A 20,605-nucleotide genomic window follows, 5' to 3' on the forward strand; every position below is an offset into this window, starting at 1 on the left:
GAGGGTTCATCGACAGGAGGGTAGTGAGACAGGCGAGGGTTCAGCAACAGGTGGGTAGTGAGACAGGCGAGGGTTCATCGACAGGAGGATAGTGAGACAGGCGAGGGTTCATCGACAGGAGGATAGTGAGACAGGCGAGGGTTCATCGACAGGAGGGTAGTGAGACAGGCGAGGTTGGGCGACAGGAGGATGGACAGACAGGCGAGGTTGGGCGACAGGAGTGTGGTCAGACAGGCGAGGTTGGGCGACAGGCGTGTGGTCAGACAGGCGAGGGTTTGGCAACACTTAAAAATAATAACTATATTAATAATATAATATTTATTACGTTTTTATCACATTTAAATTGCACAAAAAATAATCTACCAACTGCACTGAGTGACTCAGAGTGAGGATGCGGGCCGAATGCGGCCCGCTGGATGCCAGTTGCCCATCCCTGGTTCACAGGGAGGAGATTGTTAACTTATGGCAAGCGACGGATCACAAGAGCTCAGCAATCTAAACACTAGAGCCAGGGACGGGTTACTAACTGTTCAGCGTGGAAAAACAACAATCTAGCAATGAACGTCTGGAGTACCGTGGTTGATATATTAAGAGTTGACTGAAGATTGCCGTCAGGTGTGTAGAGAGCAGATTCATTTAGAGATTGGCCCCACTAGGTGGCAGAAATGGGCGTCGTGACAAATCTGAATCATAATTATTATTTAAGCCTAATATGCTTTCGGGGAGGGGTGTTTGTGTGTGTAGGCCTAGAAAATGTATTTTGTATTTTATTTTGTTTTTGAATTTAATATGCTGCTTTTATTTAATTATTATTGTTCATTTTCTTACAATTCCATGTGGAATTGTAACTGCACTATTGAACTGCACTTGTGTGTTTCGTTCAATAAAAGTATTGGCCAAGAACAAACCATGCATATGCTGATTTTAAGTGTGAACTATAACAACAAAGTATGTAGACAAGAGAACAACAATGCGATCAACGATTGTACATTTCACTTATTGCACTGTGGATGCAATAAGTTGGTTGTTGTGTGAATGAGTGAATGAATTGAGGCATCTTCAGGTGGGTTGTACCTTTGACACTTGGATGTAGAATAACATGCACATGTATGCTGTCCTCACAGTCCTCCAGACTGTCAAGAGCCAAGGGAACCTGGCTGTGAATGGTGTGTGCGTTTGTGTGAGTGAGTGAGTGAGTGAGTGAGTGAGTGAGTGAGTGAGTGAGTGAGTGAGTGAGTGAGTGAGTGAGTGAGTGAGTGAGTGAGTGAGTGAGTGTGTGTGTGTGTGTGTGTGTGTGTGTGTGTGTGTGTGTGTGTGTGTGTGTGTGTGTGTGTGTGTGTGTGTGTGTATTTTGTGTGTGTGGCAAAAACACACTGATCAAACATACTGTTCTCCATGCAGTTGCCTTGACCTCTATACTCTGTCGCAGCACAACTGGTTGTTTCCCATATGAGCTTTAGCAAGAACGTAAAACGCTAGTTTCTTGCATGTCAACAATGTATCCTATTCCCAAAAATCTTTCAGTTGTAAGGTTTCATTGTGTATACGCGTGTCTGTGTGCATAGTAATATTTGAGGAAAACTTGAAAAACGCTCTGCAAATTTAGAAGTCATGCAAATGTTTAGGTTGTGATTGGACTTGAGTGGCCTGGACCTGGGGGTGGAAAACGCGAACCGTACTTAACCGTATCGCAACGCTCGGTGGAAAAGCGCCGCCATAGATGCAAACATACACATGCACAAACACACCAATTCAAGCACACGCACACACGCACACATAGACGGCAGTGGCGGACTCAGGCCCCCGTGCCTCCATGGTTGAAAAAGTGCCCTCAAGAGTGGCAAATACGAGAGAAAGGGCCTTATTGGCTGCCCTTTACATGTGAAAAAAACTATTGGGTGCCCCTTCAAACAATAAATTATGATGATAGAACAAGAAAATCCGATAACGTGCCTCAATGAGTGCCCCCTTAATGCCCTTACAGTGCCTCCATGGTTGAAAATTTGCCCTCTAGAGTGGGGAATACGAGAGAAAGTGCCTTATTGGCTGCCCTTTACATGTGAAAAAAATGAATGGGTGCCCTCTGGTGCCCCTTCATACAATAAATTATGACGATGTGCCCTCTAGCGCAAGAATAAGGCAAACCGAAAAAACATGATGTGGTTAGGTAATGCAGACGATCCACTCTTTGGTTTTTTGTTTTAGTTGCCACCTTTTCTTGAAAGAGGAAAAGTATGAGAATAAGTATGAGAACTGTAGGAGTTAACAATTGGAAAAAAGGAACAGAAAAAATGAAGGGACATAAAACAAACAGAAGCACATTATGGTAAGCATGGTAAGGTAGAGAAGAAGCTTTCAGGAGGGCAGACATAGAAGACATCACACTGTATCTTGCACGGCAAGATGGGGGGTTCAGGGGTCTTGATGAAAGTAGAACATCTTTGAACAAAGGAAATTTCCTTGAACTTGTTCAGCTACTTGCAAAATATGATTCTACCCTCAAAAGGCACCTTGATGACATAAACCATATCCAGTATCAAAAGAAAAAAACACAGATGTCTCTGTTGTCCTATAAGACACAGATGACATTATCAAGGCCCTTGCCACCTATGTCAGAAGAGTCATTCTCAAAGAAATAGATGAGTCAAAGTCATTCTCCATTCTCTTGGATGAGACCACTGATGTTTCCCATGTCGAACAAGTGTCCTTCGTTGTTCGCTTTGTCCATCAGATGGAAATCAAGGAGAGATTCTTACAAGTTTGTGATGTGACAGGAACAACAGGAAAGGAATTGGAGAATGTTGTAATCTGAAAAGATGTCAGGGGCCAAGGCTACGATGGAGCTGCAAATATGAGTGGAAGCTAAAAGGGTCTGCAGTCGCTTATTCAGAGCCATAATGACAAAGCTTTATTCGTGCACTGCCATGCCCACTGTCTAAACCTTGTCTTGGAGGAGAGTGCCAAATCAAACCAGCATTTTGTTAGGTTTTTCAACTTAGTGGAAAGTCTTTACACATTTTGCCGGATCTACAAAACGCCATGCTGCGTTTATTAAAATGCAACAGTCCATGTACCCTGACCAAAGGGTCTGTGAATTGAAAAGGCTGTCTGACACAAGGTGGGCATGCAGAGAAGACGCTCCGAGGTCCCTGAAGAAGGTTCTTTCTGCCGTCGGTAAGCTGCTTCGGAACATGGCTGACCGATCCACCAGACGCTGCAGCAGGTGATGCCCGGATGCTCCTGCGTAGCATAGATTTTGAGTTCATTCTGTGCATGGAGATTACCACCACACCCATCTTCAATGAGACTGCCATCGCATCTGCTTCACTGCAGAAGAAAGACCTTGATTTGACAACATCGTACACCATTGTGGAGGGATACAGAGAGTAAAATCAATGAGGAAGGATGAGGAGTTCAAGGTCCTTTTTCAAAGGCAAAAGGGAACTCAGAGGCAGCAGGAATTGAGGTTCCAGATGAAATACCTGGAAGAGCCAGACGCAGAAGGGTACCTCAAATACAAATACAGCACCCAATCTGCTACAGAGGACTACCGAGCCCAAGACCTGGAGGAGCACTACCGGGGAAAGGTTTTCTTTACCATTCTCGGTATACTCTCCCAGGAGCTACACCGGAGGTTCAAGGGGAAGGATGACACACCAACTGGGTTAATTATTTCAGGGCTTCACTGTCTTACCATCCCAAGTCACTGGAAAGGCATAACAAATGACAGAGTTGCCCTATCTTTCAGAAATGTGTGCCGATTTTATGATGTGGAGGGAGAAAATGTTGTCACCGAACTCAAGGTATTCCACTCATCATATGCTCTTCCCCCCAGCAATGTGAAAGATGTGCTAAAGTGCCTAAAAGACATGATGTGGAATCAGTTTTCCCTGGTCTGACTTTGCTTCTAAAAACATATGCTACAATCCCGGTGACACCTGCTTCAGTAGAGCGATCGTTCTCTGAACTGAAGTTGATCAAAACCCAGCTCAGAAACCGATGTGGGGAAAGAAGGCTCTCAGATCTTCTGCTGCTATCAATTGAAAGGGATATCCCGATTGACCATAACGAGGTCATTGACATCTACAAACATATGGCAAAAAGAAGAATTCTGCTATGACTCCACCACCCACCATCTCTGTCCCCTGACTACCCAAATCATAGCTTTCATTGACATCATCACGCCTGTGTGTGATTGTGAAACAAATGTTAATAGTTCCCTCTGTGTTTTGCTGTGGTTGTGGAATAAATATTGTAATTGTTTTATAGTTCCCTGTGTGGTTTTATCACAGAGGTGTGGTTATAATTTTAATTGTCATATCATTAATTACTTTAATATGGATCTCCTTATAATTTAATGCTAATCTTAATCAAGGATTAGGACTATTTCATCATACATGATGCATCATAGCCTTTTGCCCGCTGGTTGGGCCCCATGTTGTGCAGAATGTGCCCTTTTTATTTTTTCGCCCGTGCTGTTCAACACAGTCTGAGTCCGCCACTGCTAGACGTAGGCACTGTGGTGGGGATTTTCAACACGACAATCGTTTCTGTATAAACTGTTTAAGAATAATGGGTTATTCGAACTTATAACAATTCGGCTAATTTATTTGAGTAATAAGCATACATGAACATACAACAAACAAAAGTAATCTGAGGTCTCACAATGCATCTCCCCGCAAGGAGATGTGCAATGCATTGGCAAAAGCAAGGACTTCCTATATAGTGGCACAGGTCTCAGAACTGCTGAGAGCAGCTCTGCTCCACACGTGTGATGGAAACATCCATATGTCGTTTCCCCTTCATCATGTAAACTCTGTCTCCTATTGCTTGTACTGTCTAGACAACCTACCTGTTCCTAGCGTCATCTAACGTTAGCCTTTTGTGCCTGGGGTATACCGGTCACGAGGGAGCAGGGATCCCCTTATGCATTCTTCTACTTGATGAGAACACAGCTTTAGGTAAATATTATTTGATTTTATCATCGACAATTGTAATGGTGGGTCTCATCTGACCCTTGACATCCCCAAAGGGGTTCAGGGAAATGGCACCATCAACAAATCACAGTTAGAGAACCAGAATGTGAAATGTTCCCATTACAGCTCTCCATACTACAATATAGTGTGGGATTTACTATAGTAATTTTCCAGACATTGTAGTGTACTATATGGTAAATACTATAGTAAGTTTCTGTAGTATACTATAGTTTACTGGAGTAAAACTACTATAGTAAGGTTCAAAAACACTACAATATTTACTATATTATATATAGGGTGCACTATAGTTTATTTACTATAGTAAACTATAGAATTTTCTGTGTGTGTGTGTGTGTGTGTGTGTGTGTGTGTGTGTGTGTGTGTGTGTGTGTGTGTGTGTGTGTGTGTGTGTGTGTGTGTGTGTGTGTGTGTGTGGTGTGTGTGTGTGTGTGTGTGTGTGTGTGTGTGTGTGTGTGTGTGTGTGTGTGTGTGTGTGTGAGTGTGTGTGTGTGTGTGTGTTCTGTCATGTCAGCGTTTGCATGTAAACTTGAATGTGCAAACATTTAAAAGGCTGCTAAACATGTAGACAGCGAACGGTTCGCATCGTATATACTGCCCATACTTTTAAACCATTATCAAAACACAGTATACATGTAGGACTTTTTTTATTTATTATTTTAGTCGATTTTTTAAGTAAAAAAGTAAAAAAAGCTTTAAGTGAAAAAGTAAAAAATGTTTTTGAGTAAAAATGTAAAATAAAGTTAAGAAGTCCATAGCCCCCCACCCGGGGTAGGGGCTATTTAAGTACAAAAGTAAGTAAGTAGAAAAGTATTAAAAAGTACAAAAAAGTAATGCATCATCAGCACCCCCCACCAGGGGGAGCTGATGCAGTGACGAGGGAGGCTGCAAACCTCCTTAGCACCCCCCTTCCCACGACACTGAGGTCTGGATGTCCCGGCGTCGTTGTTGGCTGAACCATCATCTATGTTACTGGTTGACCTCTTGCCTCTTGGTGGAATAGCCGGTGATGTCGCACCAATGGGAGGGACTCGGAAGCATCCCGCTTGGCCATTTGGTCTGGATGTCCCTTGGTCGCTCTTAGCTGGCTACCAGTAGCTGCGTCCGGTTTCAGATGCTGTGTGGTTTCTGAAGCCAGGGTCTTCAGCATAACTGTGAATTCAAAGAAATTAAGCCCTTCATACAAATGATTAATTTAAACATAATAAAGAGATTTAGGTTTACAAATGATTTTAAAGACTCTCAGTAATTCAAATATTTTGCGTTGATCGTTAAACAGTATCTTTATTTACCTATGTAGTTTTAATCTACTATAATATAATATACTTTTTATTCATAGATATAGTCATAGGAAAATGGAGTTATAGGATTCTAAATCCCTCAATAAAATGGTATTCTACCAGTTTTTGGTGGGTTTCCTGGGGATAGGGACATGCATCCAAGCGAAGTCTTCTTCATCGAGGCATGCTTGAGAGCCTGACCTGGAGTCATACTCTTTGTTGAGTCTAAACTTTAAAGAAAATAAACACACTCTCAACATTAAAGCAAAAAAAGCCTGCAAACACAGAAGCCTTAGGACACTTTGATCCACCATGTCTCATGTTAACCAAGTGTTGGTAGGAACATTCAGGGGGGATGGTCAGCCAACTCAGCCAAATCGCCGGCCTCATAGTAGACTATTTTGCCACAACTGCTGATCAAACATGTTTCGTGAGCTCTACCGTGACCAGGTAGTGCACTCACTGTAGGCGACGCTGGATAAAGTCCAGCAGGTCAGGGTTGCCGGTGCCCAGAAGACTCTCCAGCCTCTTGGAGCCTGGAAGGATCTTCTCCCCCGACTTGATGAGCATGATATATTTCAGCATGCCCTCCTCGTCTGCACACGATACAGCATCACACTGATTCAACACTGTTGATTTCAAATTGTTGGATTAACATTGTTCTTTTTTGTTAAGATCACAAGTAAGCTGGCTGCACCACCGTCTGTGGTAACAGTTGACCGCTTGCCTCTTGGTGGAGGAGCCGAGGCAGCGGTGTCAATGGGACGGACTTGGAGGCATCCCGCTTGGCCAGCAGGTCTGGATGTCGCTGCATCCCTTTTGGCTGCACCACCATCTGCGGTAACAGTTGCCCCCTCGCTTCTTGGGGAAGGAGCTGGGGCAGCTGGACCAATGGGTGGGACAAGGGGGAATACCGTCGATCGGCTGGTCTAGATGTCCCTTCGTCACTCATGGCTGCACCACCATCTGTTGTAGCAATAGCCCTCTTGCCTCTTGATGGGGGAGCCGGTGATGCCGCACCAATGGGAAGGACCTTGGAGTAGGTCTCTAAAGTCAGGGGTCTCAGGGTCCTTCCATGTATCCTCAGTTTGGCCGTTGCCCCCTGATCCATTGTCTTAGGCTGGCTGCCAGTGCCCTTGTTTGGTTTCAGATGCATTTGACTGCTGATGCATCTGGCTACCAAACCATGTGTGGCAACAGTTTCCCTCTTGTCTCTTGGTGGAGCAGCCGGTGCAGTGGCACGAATGGGAGGATCCCGAGAGCATCCTGTTTGGCGAGCTGGTCTGGATGTCCCGGCGACCCTCTTTGCTGCCCCACCATCTTTGGTACCAGTTGCCCTCTTGCAGCTTGGTGGAGGAGCCGGTCCAGCAGCGCCAATGGGAGGGAGCAGGGGGTATTGCGCTTGGCGGGCAGGTCTGGATGTAACTGCTACGCTTTTGGCTGCCCCACCATCTGTGGAAGCAGTTGACCTCTTGCCTCTTGGTGGAGGAGCCGGTGGAGGAGCCGGTGGAGGAGCTCTAAAGGGAGGGAGCAGGGAGCATTGCGCTTGGCGAGCAGGTCTTGTTGCTCCTGCGTCCCTCTTGACTGCACCGACATCTGTGGTAACAGTTGTCCTCTTGCCTCTTGGTGGAGGAGCCGGTCCAGTCGCACCAATGGGAGGGAGCAGGGGGTAGAGCTCTGAAGTCAGGGGTCTCAGGATCCTTCCATGCTTCCCCAGTTTGGCCATTTCCCCCTGGTCCATGGTCTGCGGCTGGCTTCCAGTGGCCTCGTCTGGTTTCAGATGCTGTTTGGTTGTTGCAGCCAGGGTCTTCAGCATAACTGTGAATTCAAAGAAATGAAGCCATTCATACAAATGATTAATTTAAACATAATAAAGAGATTTAGGTTTACAAATGATTTTAAAGACTCTCAGTAATTAAAATAATATGCGTTGATCCTTAAGCAGTATCTTTATTTACCTATATAGTTTTAATCTACTATAATATAATATACTTTTTATTCATAGATATAGTCATAGGAAAATGGAGTTATAGGATTCTAAATCCATCAAATAAATGGTATTCTACCAGTTTTTGGTGGGTTTCCTGGGGATTGGGACATGCATCCAAGCGAAGTCTTCTTCATCGAGGCATGCTTGCGAGCCTGACCTGGAGTCATACTCTTTGTTGAGTCCAAACTTTAAAGAAAAGAAACACACGCTCAACATTAAAGCAAAAAAAGCCTGCAAACACAGAAGCCTTAGGACACTTTGATCCACCATGTCTCATGTTAACCAATTGTTGGTAGAAACATTCAGGGGGGATGGTCAGCCAACTCAGCCAAATCGCCGGCCTCGTAGTAAACTATTTTGCCACAACTGCTGATCAAACATGTTTCGTGAGCTCTACCGTGACCAGGTAGTGCACTCACTGTAGGCGACGCTGGATAAAGTCCAGCAGGTCAGGGTTGCCGGTGCCCAGAAGACTCTCCAGCCTCTTGGAGCCTGGAAGGATCTTCTCCCCCGACTTGATGAGCATGATATATTTCAGCATGCCCTCCTCGTCTGTACACGATACAGCATCACACTGATTCAACACTGTTGATTTCAAATTGTTGGATTAACATTGTTCTTTTTTGTTAAGATCACAAGTAAGCTGGCTGCACCACCGTCTGTGGTAACAGTTGACCGCTTGCCTCTTGGTGGAGGAGCCGAGGCAGCGGTGTCAATGGGACGGACTTGGAGGCATCCCGCTTGGCCAGCAGGTCTGGATGTCGCTGCATCCCTTTTGGCTGCACCACCATCTGCGGTAACAGTTGCCCCCTCGCTTCTTGGGGAAGGAGCTGGGGCAGCTGGACCAATGGGTGGGACAAGGGGGAATACCGTCGATCGGCTGGTCTAGATGTCCCTTCGTCACTCATGGCTGCACCACCATCTGTTGTAGCAATAGCCCTCTTGCCTCTTGATGGGGGAGCCGGTGATGCCGCACCAATGGGAAGGACCTTGGAGTAGGTCTCTAAAGTCAGGGGTCTCAGGGTCCTTCCATGTATCCTCAGTTTGGCCGTTGCCCCCTGATCCATTGTCTTAGGCTGGCTGCCAGTGCCCTTGTTTGGTTTCAGATGCATTTGACTGCTGATGCATCTGGCTACCAAACCATGTGTGGCAACAGTTTCCCTCTTGTCTCTTGGTGGAGCAGCCGGTGCAGTGGCACGAATGGGAGGATCCCGAGAGCATCCTGTTTGGCGAGCTGGTCTGGATGTCCCGGCGACCCTCTTTGCTGCCCCACCATCTTTGGTACCAGTTGCCCTCTTGCAGCTTGGTGGAGGAGCCGGTCCAGCAGCGCCAATGGGAGGGAGCAGGGGGTATTGCGCTTGGCGGGCAGGTCTGGATGTAACTGCTACGCTTTTGGCTGCCCCACCATCTGTGGAAGCAGTTGACCTCTTGCCTCTTGGTGGAGGAGCCGGTGGAGGAGCCGGTGGAGGAGCTCTAAAGGGAGGGAGCAGGGAGCATTGCGCTTGGCGAGCAGGTCTTGTTGCTCCTGCGTCCCTCTTGACTGCACCGACATCTGTGGTAACAGTTGTCCTCTTGCCTCTTGGTGGAGGAGCCGGTCCAGTCGCACCAATGGGAGGGAGCAGGGGGTAGAGCTCTGAAGTCAGGGGTCTCAGGATCCTTCCATGCTTCCCCAGTTTGGCCATTTCCCCCTGGTCCATGGTCTGCGGCTGGCTTCCAGTGGCCTCGTCTGGTTTCAGATGCTGTTTGGTTGTTGCAGCCAGGGTCTTCAGCATAACTGTGAATTCAAAGAAATGAAGCCATTCATACAAATGATTAATTTAAACATAATAAAGAGATTTAGGTTTACAAATGATTTTAAAGACTCTCAGTAATTAAAATAATATGCGTTGATCCTTAAGCAGTATCTTTATTTACCTATATAGTTTTAATCTACTATAATATAATATACTTTTTATTCATAGATATAGTCATAGGAAATTGGAGTTATAGGATTCTAAATCCATAAAATAAATGGTATTCTACCAGTTTTTGGTGGGTTTCCTGGGGATTGGGACATGCATCCAAGCGAAGTCTTCTTCATCGAGGCATGCTTGCGAGCCTGACCTGGAGTCATACTCTTTGTTGAGTCCAAACTTTAAAGAAAAGAAACACACGCTCAACATTAAAGCAAAAAAAGCCTGCAAACACAGAAGCCTTAGGACACTTTGATCCACCATGTCTCATGTTAACCAATTGTTGGTAGAAACATTCAGGGGGGATGGTCAGCCAACTCAGCCAAATCGCCGGCCTCGTAGTAGACTATTTTGCCACAACTGCTGATCAAACATGTTTCGTGAGCTCTACCGTGACCAGGTAGTGCACTCACTGTAGGCGACGCTGGATAAAGTCCAGCAGGTCAGGGTTGCCGGTGCCCAGAAGACTCTCCAGCCTCTTGGAGCCTGGAAGGATCTTCTCCCCCGACTTGATGAGCATGATATATTTCAGCATGCCCTCCTCGTCTGCACACGATACAGCATCACACTGATTCAACACTGTTGATTTCAAATTGTTGGATTAACATTGTTCTTTTTTGTTAAGATCACAAGTAAGCTGGCTGCACCACCGTCTGTGGTAACAGTTGACCGCTTGCCTCTTGGTGGAGGAGCCGAGGCAGCGGTGTCAATGGGACGGACTTGGAGGCATCCCGCTTGGCCAGCAGGTCTGGATGTCGCTGCATCCCTTTTGGCTGCACCACCATCTGCGGTAACAGTTGCCCCCTCGCTTCTTGGGGAAGGAGCTGGGGCAGCTGGACCAATGGGTGGGACAAGGGGGAATACCGTCGATCGGCTGGTCTAGATGTCCCTTCGTCACTCATGGCTGCACCACCATCTGTTGTAGCAATAGCCCTCTTGCCTCTTGATGGGGGAGCCGGTGATGCCGCACCAATGGGAAGGACCTTGGAGTAGGTCTCTAAAGTCAGGGGTCTCAGGGTCCTTCCATGTATCCTCAGTTTGGCCGTTGCCCCCTGATCCATTGTCTTAGGCTGGCTGCCAGTGCCCTTGTTTGGTTTCAGATGCATTTGACTGCTGATGCATCTGGCTACCAAACCATGTGTGGCAACAGTTTCCCTCTTGTCTCTTGGTGGAGCAGCCGGTGCAGTGGCACGAATGGGAGGATCCCGAGAGCATCCTGTTTGGCGAGCTGGTCTGGATGTCCCGGCGACCCTCTTTGCTGCCCCACCATCTTTGGTACCAGTTGCCCTCTTGCAGCTTGGTGGAGGAGCCGGTCCAGCAGCGCCAATGGGAGGGAGCAGGGGGTATTGCGCTTGGCGGGCAGGTCTGGATGTAACTGCTACGCTTTTGGCTGCCCCACCATCTGTGGAAGCAGTTGACCTCTTGCCTCTTGGTGGAGGAGCCGGTGGAGGAGCCGGTGGAGGAGCTCTAAAGGGAGGGAGCAGGGAGCATTGCGCTTGGCGAGCAGGTCTTGTTGCTCCTGCGTCCCTCTTGACTGCACCGACATCTGTGGTAACAGTTGTCCTCTTGCCTCTTGGTGGAGGAGCCGGTCCAGTCGCACCAATGGGAGGGAGCAGGGGGTAGAGCTCTGAAGTCAGGGGTCTCAGGGTCCTTCCATGTTTCCCCAGTTTGTCCATTTCCCCCTGATCCATGGTCTGTGGCTGGCTGCCAGTGGCCTCGTCTGGTTTCAGATGCTGTGTGGTTTCTGAAGCCAGGGTCTTCAGCATAACTGTGAATTCAAAGAAATGAAGCCATTCATACAAATGATTAATTTAAACATAATAAAGAGATTTAGGTTTACAAATGATTTTAAAGACTCTCAGTAATTAAAATAATATGCGTTGATCCTTAAGCAGTATCTTTATTTACCTATATAGTTTTAATCTACTATAATATAATATACTTTTTATTCATAGATATAGTCATAGGAAAATGGAGTTATAGGATTCTAAATCCATCAAATAAATGGTATTCTACCAGTTTTTGGTGGGTTTCCTGGGGATAGGGACATGCATCCAAGCGAAGTCTTCTTCATCGAGGCATGCTTGAGAGCCTGACCTGGAGTCATACTCTTTGTTGAGTCCAAACTTTAAAGAAAAGAAACACACGCTCAACATTAAAGCAAAGAAAGCCTGCAAACACAGAAGCCTTAGGACACTTTGATCCACCATGTCTCATGTTAACCAATTGTTGGTAGAAACATTCAGGGGGGATGGTCAGCCAACTCAGCCAAATCGCCGGCCTCGTAGTAAACTATTTTGCCACAACTGCTGATCAAACATGTTTCGTGAGCTCTACCGTGACCAGGTAGTGCACTCACTGTAGGCGACGCTGGATAAAGTCCAGCAGGTCAGGGTTGCCGGTGCCCAGAAGACTCTCCAGCCTCTTGGAGCCTGGAAGGATCTTCTCCCCCGACTTGATGAGCATGATATATTTCAGCATGCCCTCCTCGTCTGCACACGATACAGCATCAGACTGATTCAACACTGTTGATTTCAAATTGTTGGATTAACATTGTTCTTTTTTGTTAAGATCACAAGTAAGCTGGCTGCACCACCGTCTGTGGTAAGAGTTGACCTCTTGCCTCTTGGTGGAGGAGCCGAGGCAGCGGTGTCAATGGGACGGACTTGGGGGCATCCCGCTTGGCCAGCAGGTCTGGATGTCCCTGTGTCCCTCATGGCTGCCCCACTGTCTGGGGTAACAGTTACCCCCTTGCCTCTTGGCGGAGGAGCCGGTGCAGTCACGCCAAAGGGACGGACCCGACAGCATCGCGCTTGGCCAGCTGGTTTGGATGTCGCTGCATCCCTCTTGGCTGCACCACCATCTGCGGTAACAGTTGTCCTCTTGCCTCTTGGTGGAGGAGCCGGTCCAGTCGCACCAATGGGAGGGAGCAGGGGGTCGAGCTCTGAAGTCAGGGGTCTCAGGGTCCTTCCATGCTTCCCCAGTTTGTCCATTTCCCCCTGGTCCATGGTGTGCGGCTGGCTGCCAGTGGCCTCGTCTGGTTTCAGAGGCTGTGTGGTTCCTGCAGCCAGGGTCTTCAGCATAACTGTGAATACAAAGAAATTAAGCCATTTATACAAATTATTTATTTAAACATAATAAAGAGATTTACGTTTACAAATGATTTTACAGAGTTTGGTCATTCAAATGTTTTGCCTTGATCATTAAGCATTGCCTTTTTTTTACCTAGATATCGTTTTTATATTTTATAATATACTTTATATACATAGATATAGCTATAGGAAATAGCTTTATAGGATGCTAAATCCATCCAAAAATCTACCCGTTTTTGGTGGGTTTCCTGGGGATTGGGACATGCATCCTGGCGAAGTCTTCATCATCCAGGCATGCTCGAGTGCCTGACCTGGAGTCATCCTCTTTGATGGGTCCCAACTTTTAAGAAAATATACACACGCTCAATATTAAACCAAAAAAGGCCCGAGAACACAGAGGCCTTGGGAAACTTTGATTCACCATGTCTCGTGTTAACGGAGCGTTGGTAGCCACATAGCCGGCCTTGTAGTACACTATTTTGCCACAACTGCTGATAAAACATAATTGATGAGCTCAACTGTGGCCAGGTAGGGCACTCACTCTAGGCAACGCTTGATAAAGTCCAGCAGGTCAGGGTCGCTGGTGCCCAGAAGACTCTCCAGCCTCTTGGAGCCTGGCAGGATTATCTCCCCCGAGTTGTTGAGCCTGATATATTTCAGCGTGCCCTCCATGTCTGCACATGATACAGCATCACACTGATTTAACATTGTTAATTTGGCATTGGTGGATTAAAATTGTTAATTTTTTTAAGATTACAAATAATGTGAATTGAAACTCCATCATATGCCATAAAGTAAAATCCTCACCAAAAAACACATTCCTTTGAAATGACAAATCCACTAATTCTTCTGGAGGCATTCCCAGTATCTGAAATTAGACAACCAAACCCAATAGTCAATTTATACAAATAAACAGTCATGGGTGCAGATCCCTGGAGGGGGAGTACGCTAACCCTAATCCTAACTTGTGAAAAATCCACCCAATATAAATGATTTCAAACTAAATTATGTAATTGAAAATCTAGTTTTAATAGAAGCCAAGTCCACTTCATGCTAGTATAAATCAGCAATGATCGATTATCATGTCTTATTCACACCGTATTACTTGTTTTCCTAGTTTAGTCTTCTAATCTACCAGTAATCTATCTGTATTATTATTAAATAAATTAATAAAATATATTCAGAATTCAATCTGATGGTTAATTAACAATACTAAGCAACAAGCGGCTTGTAGGATTACCTCTATGGTGCGCGTGAGTTGTTCAATTTCTCCAGCTCCAGAGAACGCTTCTCTTCCAATGAGGAGCTCTATCAAGCAGCAGCCAAAGCTCCACATGTCAATGGCAGTGGTGCACAAAAGACCCAGAGTCACCTCTGGAGCACGGATCGACTGAGTCTGGATACGACTATAGCCTGGGGCAGGGTTAGGGTTAGGGTTAGGGTTAGGGTTAGGCCAGTAGGATAAATCTAACTCTATGAAACCCATCAGATAACACAATGCTGTCACATCATACGTCTCCTCATGATTCAAAAGAAGATAACAATTAGACCCACGTCTTAACCGCTCCTGAACCAGGCTCACACCAAAGTCGATGACCTTGAGGGTGTCGGGGTCCTTCCCTGACATGACCATGTTAGCCTGCAGTCATAGAAGAAGACGACTCTGTGTGAATAGCTGGGCTAATAATTAGCTGACAGTGCAGATGGGAGATGAGCAGGACTCCTACCAGCTTGAGGTCACTGTGCATGATGTTCTCTCTCTTCAGCAGCTGAAGACACTTGAGGATGGGGTATGCGCACTTCCTCACATATGAGACACTCTCACCCTTTTTAGTCTGCATAGCATGCATGTCAGAACTGTAAATAATGTATTTATTAGTTCCGTTGGAGAGTTGGACTTTCACTGTAGCGCACAATGCAAAGCAACTATCATTTTAGAATCCAGAAATTGCACAGAATCCAAGCCGGAAACTAGAAGTCTGTTTGTACCCCAGGAGTTCAAAGGAAATGCATATGTGGTTCCGGAACACAAGGGAGTCCTTCATGCGGACCACGTGGTGGTCATCTTCTGGGTCCTTCTCCATCAGGTGTTGGAGGATCCTCCTTTCCTCATTCCCCAGTCTATGATACCTAGACCCAACAGAGCATTGTTTTTAAGGTGGTGCACGTCCCCCAGGGCGCCGACCTCTGTGGGCCACGCCGGTGACATTAAGCAGAAGTGTATTTCCCCCTTGATGCCGTGTTCTTCATATGAATGTTAAAGCCATGTAAGGAGATCAAGGTTAATGGCATCAACTTAGACTCTGGGGAGGTTTCCAGTTGGACCTTTGTGATTTAATGGTACCGTCTCTATCATAGCTTCTTTGGTGTAGTGTGACCGTTCTTTATCTATGTATTTGTTGTGTGCTGTGCAGGTGTCTCTTTATTCTATGATTTGACCTAGGCTGGTTGCGTAGGAGCTTGAGGGCCACAAGCTCATTGTGCTGGTGGTCAAAACACTTGAGGACCTGTCCATAGACCCCCTTCCCCAGAACACCAAGCACCTCATAGCGATAAGCAATATGATCCCTAGAGACCTGTAGAAAATAGGTTATTGGATATTTTTTGAAATATTATTAGTATTATGATTATAATATGATTATATAATTATAATTATCCAGTAAAAAAAATCATTATTGGCATTATTTTTAATAATACAATGTCAGTTTCATACGCATGACACAATCTATGTAATTGCATGGGTAAATATATATATTTTATATACGTATATATATAAAATGTATTATATATATATATTAATAATATATATAATAAATATATATTTTATTGTAATGAATGTGCAAATGCACATTCGTTGTAAAAGTTTAAATTATGTATATTGCCAGAAACACTAAACTAACTGCGATGCATTAAGCCTATTCCACAATCCAAAAGGAAACAGAGAGGTGTTTGTTCTCCTGCTCAGTGCCTTCATTCACAAAGTTAAATTATTTACGCACAAAGCAAACCATCGGTCATAAATATTGCCGTCAACAGAAAATTACCTGCTGATAGAAATACTGCTCATTGTCATAGCCATGGTTTTTGCTCTCGATATGTCTGGAGCCATGGATCTTCATGGCAGCCAGACCAAGGAACCAGACTTCATTGTAGCCGTTGATTTCCACATGCTCATATTTGGTCATGCGGTTACCAAAGGCCTCCAATGTCTCTGAACAGCAATATGGAAAAATAAATACACAGCAAACATTAGAAGAACCAAGCCCAAAAAAGTATGTACTAGAGTGCTCTAATATTTAAAGAGCAGCTCTCTCACTCTCACACACACACACACCCACACACACACACACACACACGCACACACGCTCACACGCTCACACACACACACACACACACACACACACACACACACACACACACACACACACACACACACACACACACACACAGTCACACACACACACACACACACACACACACACACACACACACACACACACACACACACACACACACACACACACACACACACACACACACACACACACACACACACACACACACACACACAGGGGCTGGGAGCATTTTGCATCAATATAACACTCATTTTATTCCGCCAACCTTTCTGCATTACACGTAATAAATAAAAGAACCGTACCAGCAGGTGACATGGGCAGTTTGTGTCCTTCAAAGAACCTCTCAGACGGGCTGGGTCTCCCTCCCACTGGGCTGGGGGTCTCCGGCTCACTCTAAGACAACGGTCATTTGAAAAGCAGTTCTACAATTACCTCTAGTGTAGTTAATGATGTGGATCCTTCCTGCCATCTCATGCATTTTAGCCTAAATTCTGTGCACATTTCTCCAATCATTTTATATGAAAGGTAGGCTATTCAAGCCAGCAATCAAAACATTATTTTAGATTTGATCAGGAAATAATATAAACATAACATACCGTCATGACGGCTTCGAGTGGGTGTACTTTTCGCAGGGCCTTGCTGTGTATCGCTCCTGGCAGGCTTTCGTCGCGGCTGCACCAGGCGCGGCGCGGGGACTGCTGCAGGTGGAGGCCCTACTTTCGCTCAGTGTCGCAATAGAGAAAAGACTAGAGAAGGTGGATTGATCAGTTAAGTTTGATGAACCAGGCGACACGGCCTATAAACTCCTAAACAAAGTAATCCTATTTATCTGCCAAATCACGAATAAATCATTCCGATTTTATTCATCGGTGTGTGATGAAAAAAATCTACTTTTCTCAAAAGAGTAGCCGAAAGCCTAGGAAACGTACCTCTGGTGCACTGGATGAAACAGTCAACGTTCGTTGCTTGCAGAAACAACACAGAGTCTAAAGAAGTTAATAATAATCAGAGGGAAATCGACAAAATCGTCCATCAATATCTCTTCAGATCAGAAGCGTCTTCAATATGAGGGCAACAGTTGTCATGAAAACATTAAAGATTCTTAGAAAAAATAACTTTATGCAGCTTATTGTTACGTCATAAGTGAGATGACCTCTCGACCGTGGCCGTGAGTTTGTGTGTGTGTGTGTGTGTGTGTGTGATGAAAAAAAATCAACTTATCTCAAAAGAGTAGCCGAAAGCCACGGAAACGTACCTCTGTTTTGCAATGGATCAAACTGTCATCTGGACCGTTCGTTGCTTGCAGAAACAACACAGAGCTTAAATAAGCTAATAACAATCAGAGGGAAAACGTCGAAATCGTCGAGCAATATCTCTTCATATCAGAAGCGTCTTCAATGATGAGGCCAACAGTTGTCATGCAAACATTAAAGATTCTTAGAAAAAATACAGCTCATTGTGACGTCATAAGGGAGATGACCTCTCGACCGTGTGTGTGTGTGTGTGTGTGTGTGTGTGTGTGTGTGTGTGTGTGTGTGTGTGTGTGTGTGTGTGTGTGTGTGTGTCAGTGTGTGTGTGTGTGTGTGTGTGTGTGTGTGTGTGTGTGTGTGTGTGTGTGTGTGTGTGTGTGTGTGTGTGTGTGTGTGTGTGTGTGTGTGTGTGTGTGTGTGTGTGTGTGTGTATTTCACACTTGATTGTTTGATTACACATAATTTATTTTACTTTCATTAAACCATTAGATCAGGGCTGGAGAAACGTTTAAAAGGTTGCTATGCATTTATACAGAGAGAAAACCAATACATAGTATCATTCAGGCCAGTGTATAATTAGAACGCACAACGTTTATTTATATGATTACCCCTGGTGTTGCAATAATTGGGAAATCTAAGTGGAATATTACAGCAATTAGAATTTTATTCATCGGTGTTGTCATTGACAAGTTTGATGTCAATGTTGGAAAGAGAAGCAACAGAGACTCAAAATGATCCTTAAAATGGCATTGAATCATGTCTAGCCCACGACAGAAGTCACAGGCTTCCTCTAGAAGGCGCTGTAAGCTGGCCGTTTCAAAACTTGCCAATTGTGTCCAAGTCAGGTACAGGTAGTACGGTAATTGAATTCAATATTTTTGCTTTCAGAAGGAAACATGACTGTCCTGTGATGAAACTCCTCCCGTCTCTCTCTCTCAGGATGACGTGGGCCAGGTACAGCGAGGTTTACAACTTTTTAGGGGCCAACTTACAGACATCCTATTCCTAACCAGGGTTTCTCTCTGGATCGGCAAATGGTGTGAATGAGTGACAGGTGAATGTACCTCCGGTTGAGGCCTTCGTTGAACTTTCCTTCATATGGGCCGGAGAATGGTTCCTTAAAAACATGAATACAACGTTGAACGTTTAACCTTAATTGTAGCTACTTTGATAACCTTAACATATTAGTGAACTGATAACTAGACTGAGGTCATTGAGTGCAGAGTGATATAAGTGGTCACCGGTCACCTAATCCCAACTTGAGATAAGAGCTCCAAGCAGAGGGCTATCAGGTGATGTAATAAAAAGCACATCGAACACCCTCGGAATAGTAGGCCTACTTAGTTGACTGCTCCTACATGAAGGCATGATATTACTTAAACTATATATAAACCTCTGTCATCTTCTCCCATTGTAGACAGACTATGGCAAGCCATTCATTACATTCGGGCGGAATGAACTGACATTGGACAGTATTATTAATAATAATAATCGATTGAATTTATGTAGCGCTTTTCTAGACGCTCAAAGACGCTCGACAGTGAAGGGGGGACCTCACTCACTACCACCACTTTTTTTTATTACACTCCTGTGACAGCTACAGACACCGGATTTTTGTCCGAATATTTATTTGAATTTCAACAAATATAACATAAAGTCTAGCCTCACATTGGCGTTCAGTGTCCGTTGGGTGGCACCAGAGAGTTTACATTATAAAGAAGACTCTTGTCCCGTCATGGATCGATTACCCTTTTAAAGAGAAATGAGAATAGGCGTAAAACTTAAAGGAGAAAACGGGGGCATGTAGCCTGTAGCTATAGAGCAAACCAGGAAAAACAGCAGGGTACGTGGAAGCTGAAACGAATAGAAGACAGTATGCTAACAAACCGGTGGACTGGAAATGCTGGTTGATTCATAAATGAGGAGGAGGAAAATTAACAACAAATAATGGACGAGTGAGTTTTTTCCTTAATCATGGCCCTCACAAACTTCACCTTATTTCCAAGAAAGGCAATCAATTGTTTTACAACAAGCAAATTTAGAGCGGCATATAATATTGAAGGTCGTAAGTGTTTGCAGCTGAATTATTATCTCAGACCAAACGAAAGTTTCACCGTAGAATTAAAGAGTGAGTAACACTCCCCTAGACCAACAGGGGGCAGAACAGAGCTGCATCTCGGCTCACATCCAAACTAACCGTACGTATGAAGCCAACATATTTCGCATAGTAGAACGTCTCTTTAAATGTTTTTTTTTTTTTCTTGGACATAATTTACCTTGCAGCATCGACAGACTGGGGCCCTTCTGAAAACTCAGCTGTCACAAAAGGATAAGAAGTGACTATATGTTCTGTTCCACTGACAGTACAGTTTTTGGATTTTTGCGCTGCTTACATCACTAGATGATGATTACATTCATGCAGAGAGCAAAGTCTGGTTGAGCTCCAAAATACGATTTCTAATAACTGCAGGGCAACCCCCTCAACGAGTTATACAACAGACTTTTTGAACAATTCTTGTTAATTCTCTCCAATTTATTTTGGGAGGCTTTGATAGCAAGCACAGTAGCTTATAAAGTGCCCTGAATGCCTGGGCATTTTATATTCAAAGTCGATATCTCTCTCTCTCTCTCTCTCCCTCTCCCTCTCCCTCTCCCTCTCCCTCTCTTTGTCTCTTTCTTTGTCACTCTCTC

The sequence above is a fragment of the Gadus chalcogrammus genome, chromosome 21 (genome assembly GCF_026213295.1).
Source record: "Gadus chalcogrammus isolate NIFS_2021 chromosome 21, NIFS_Gcha_1.0, whole genome shotgun sequence".
Taxonomy (NCBI): domain Eukaryota; kingdom Metazoa; phylum Chordata; class Actinopteri; order Gadiformes; family Gadidae; genus Gadus; species Gadus chalcogrammus.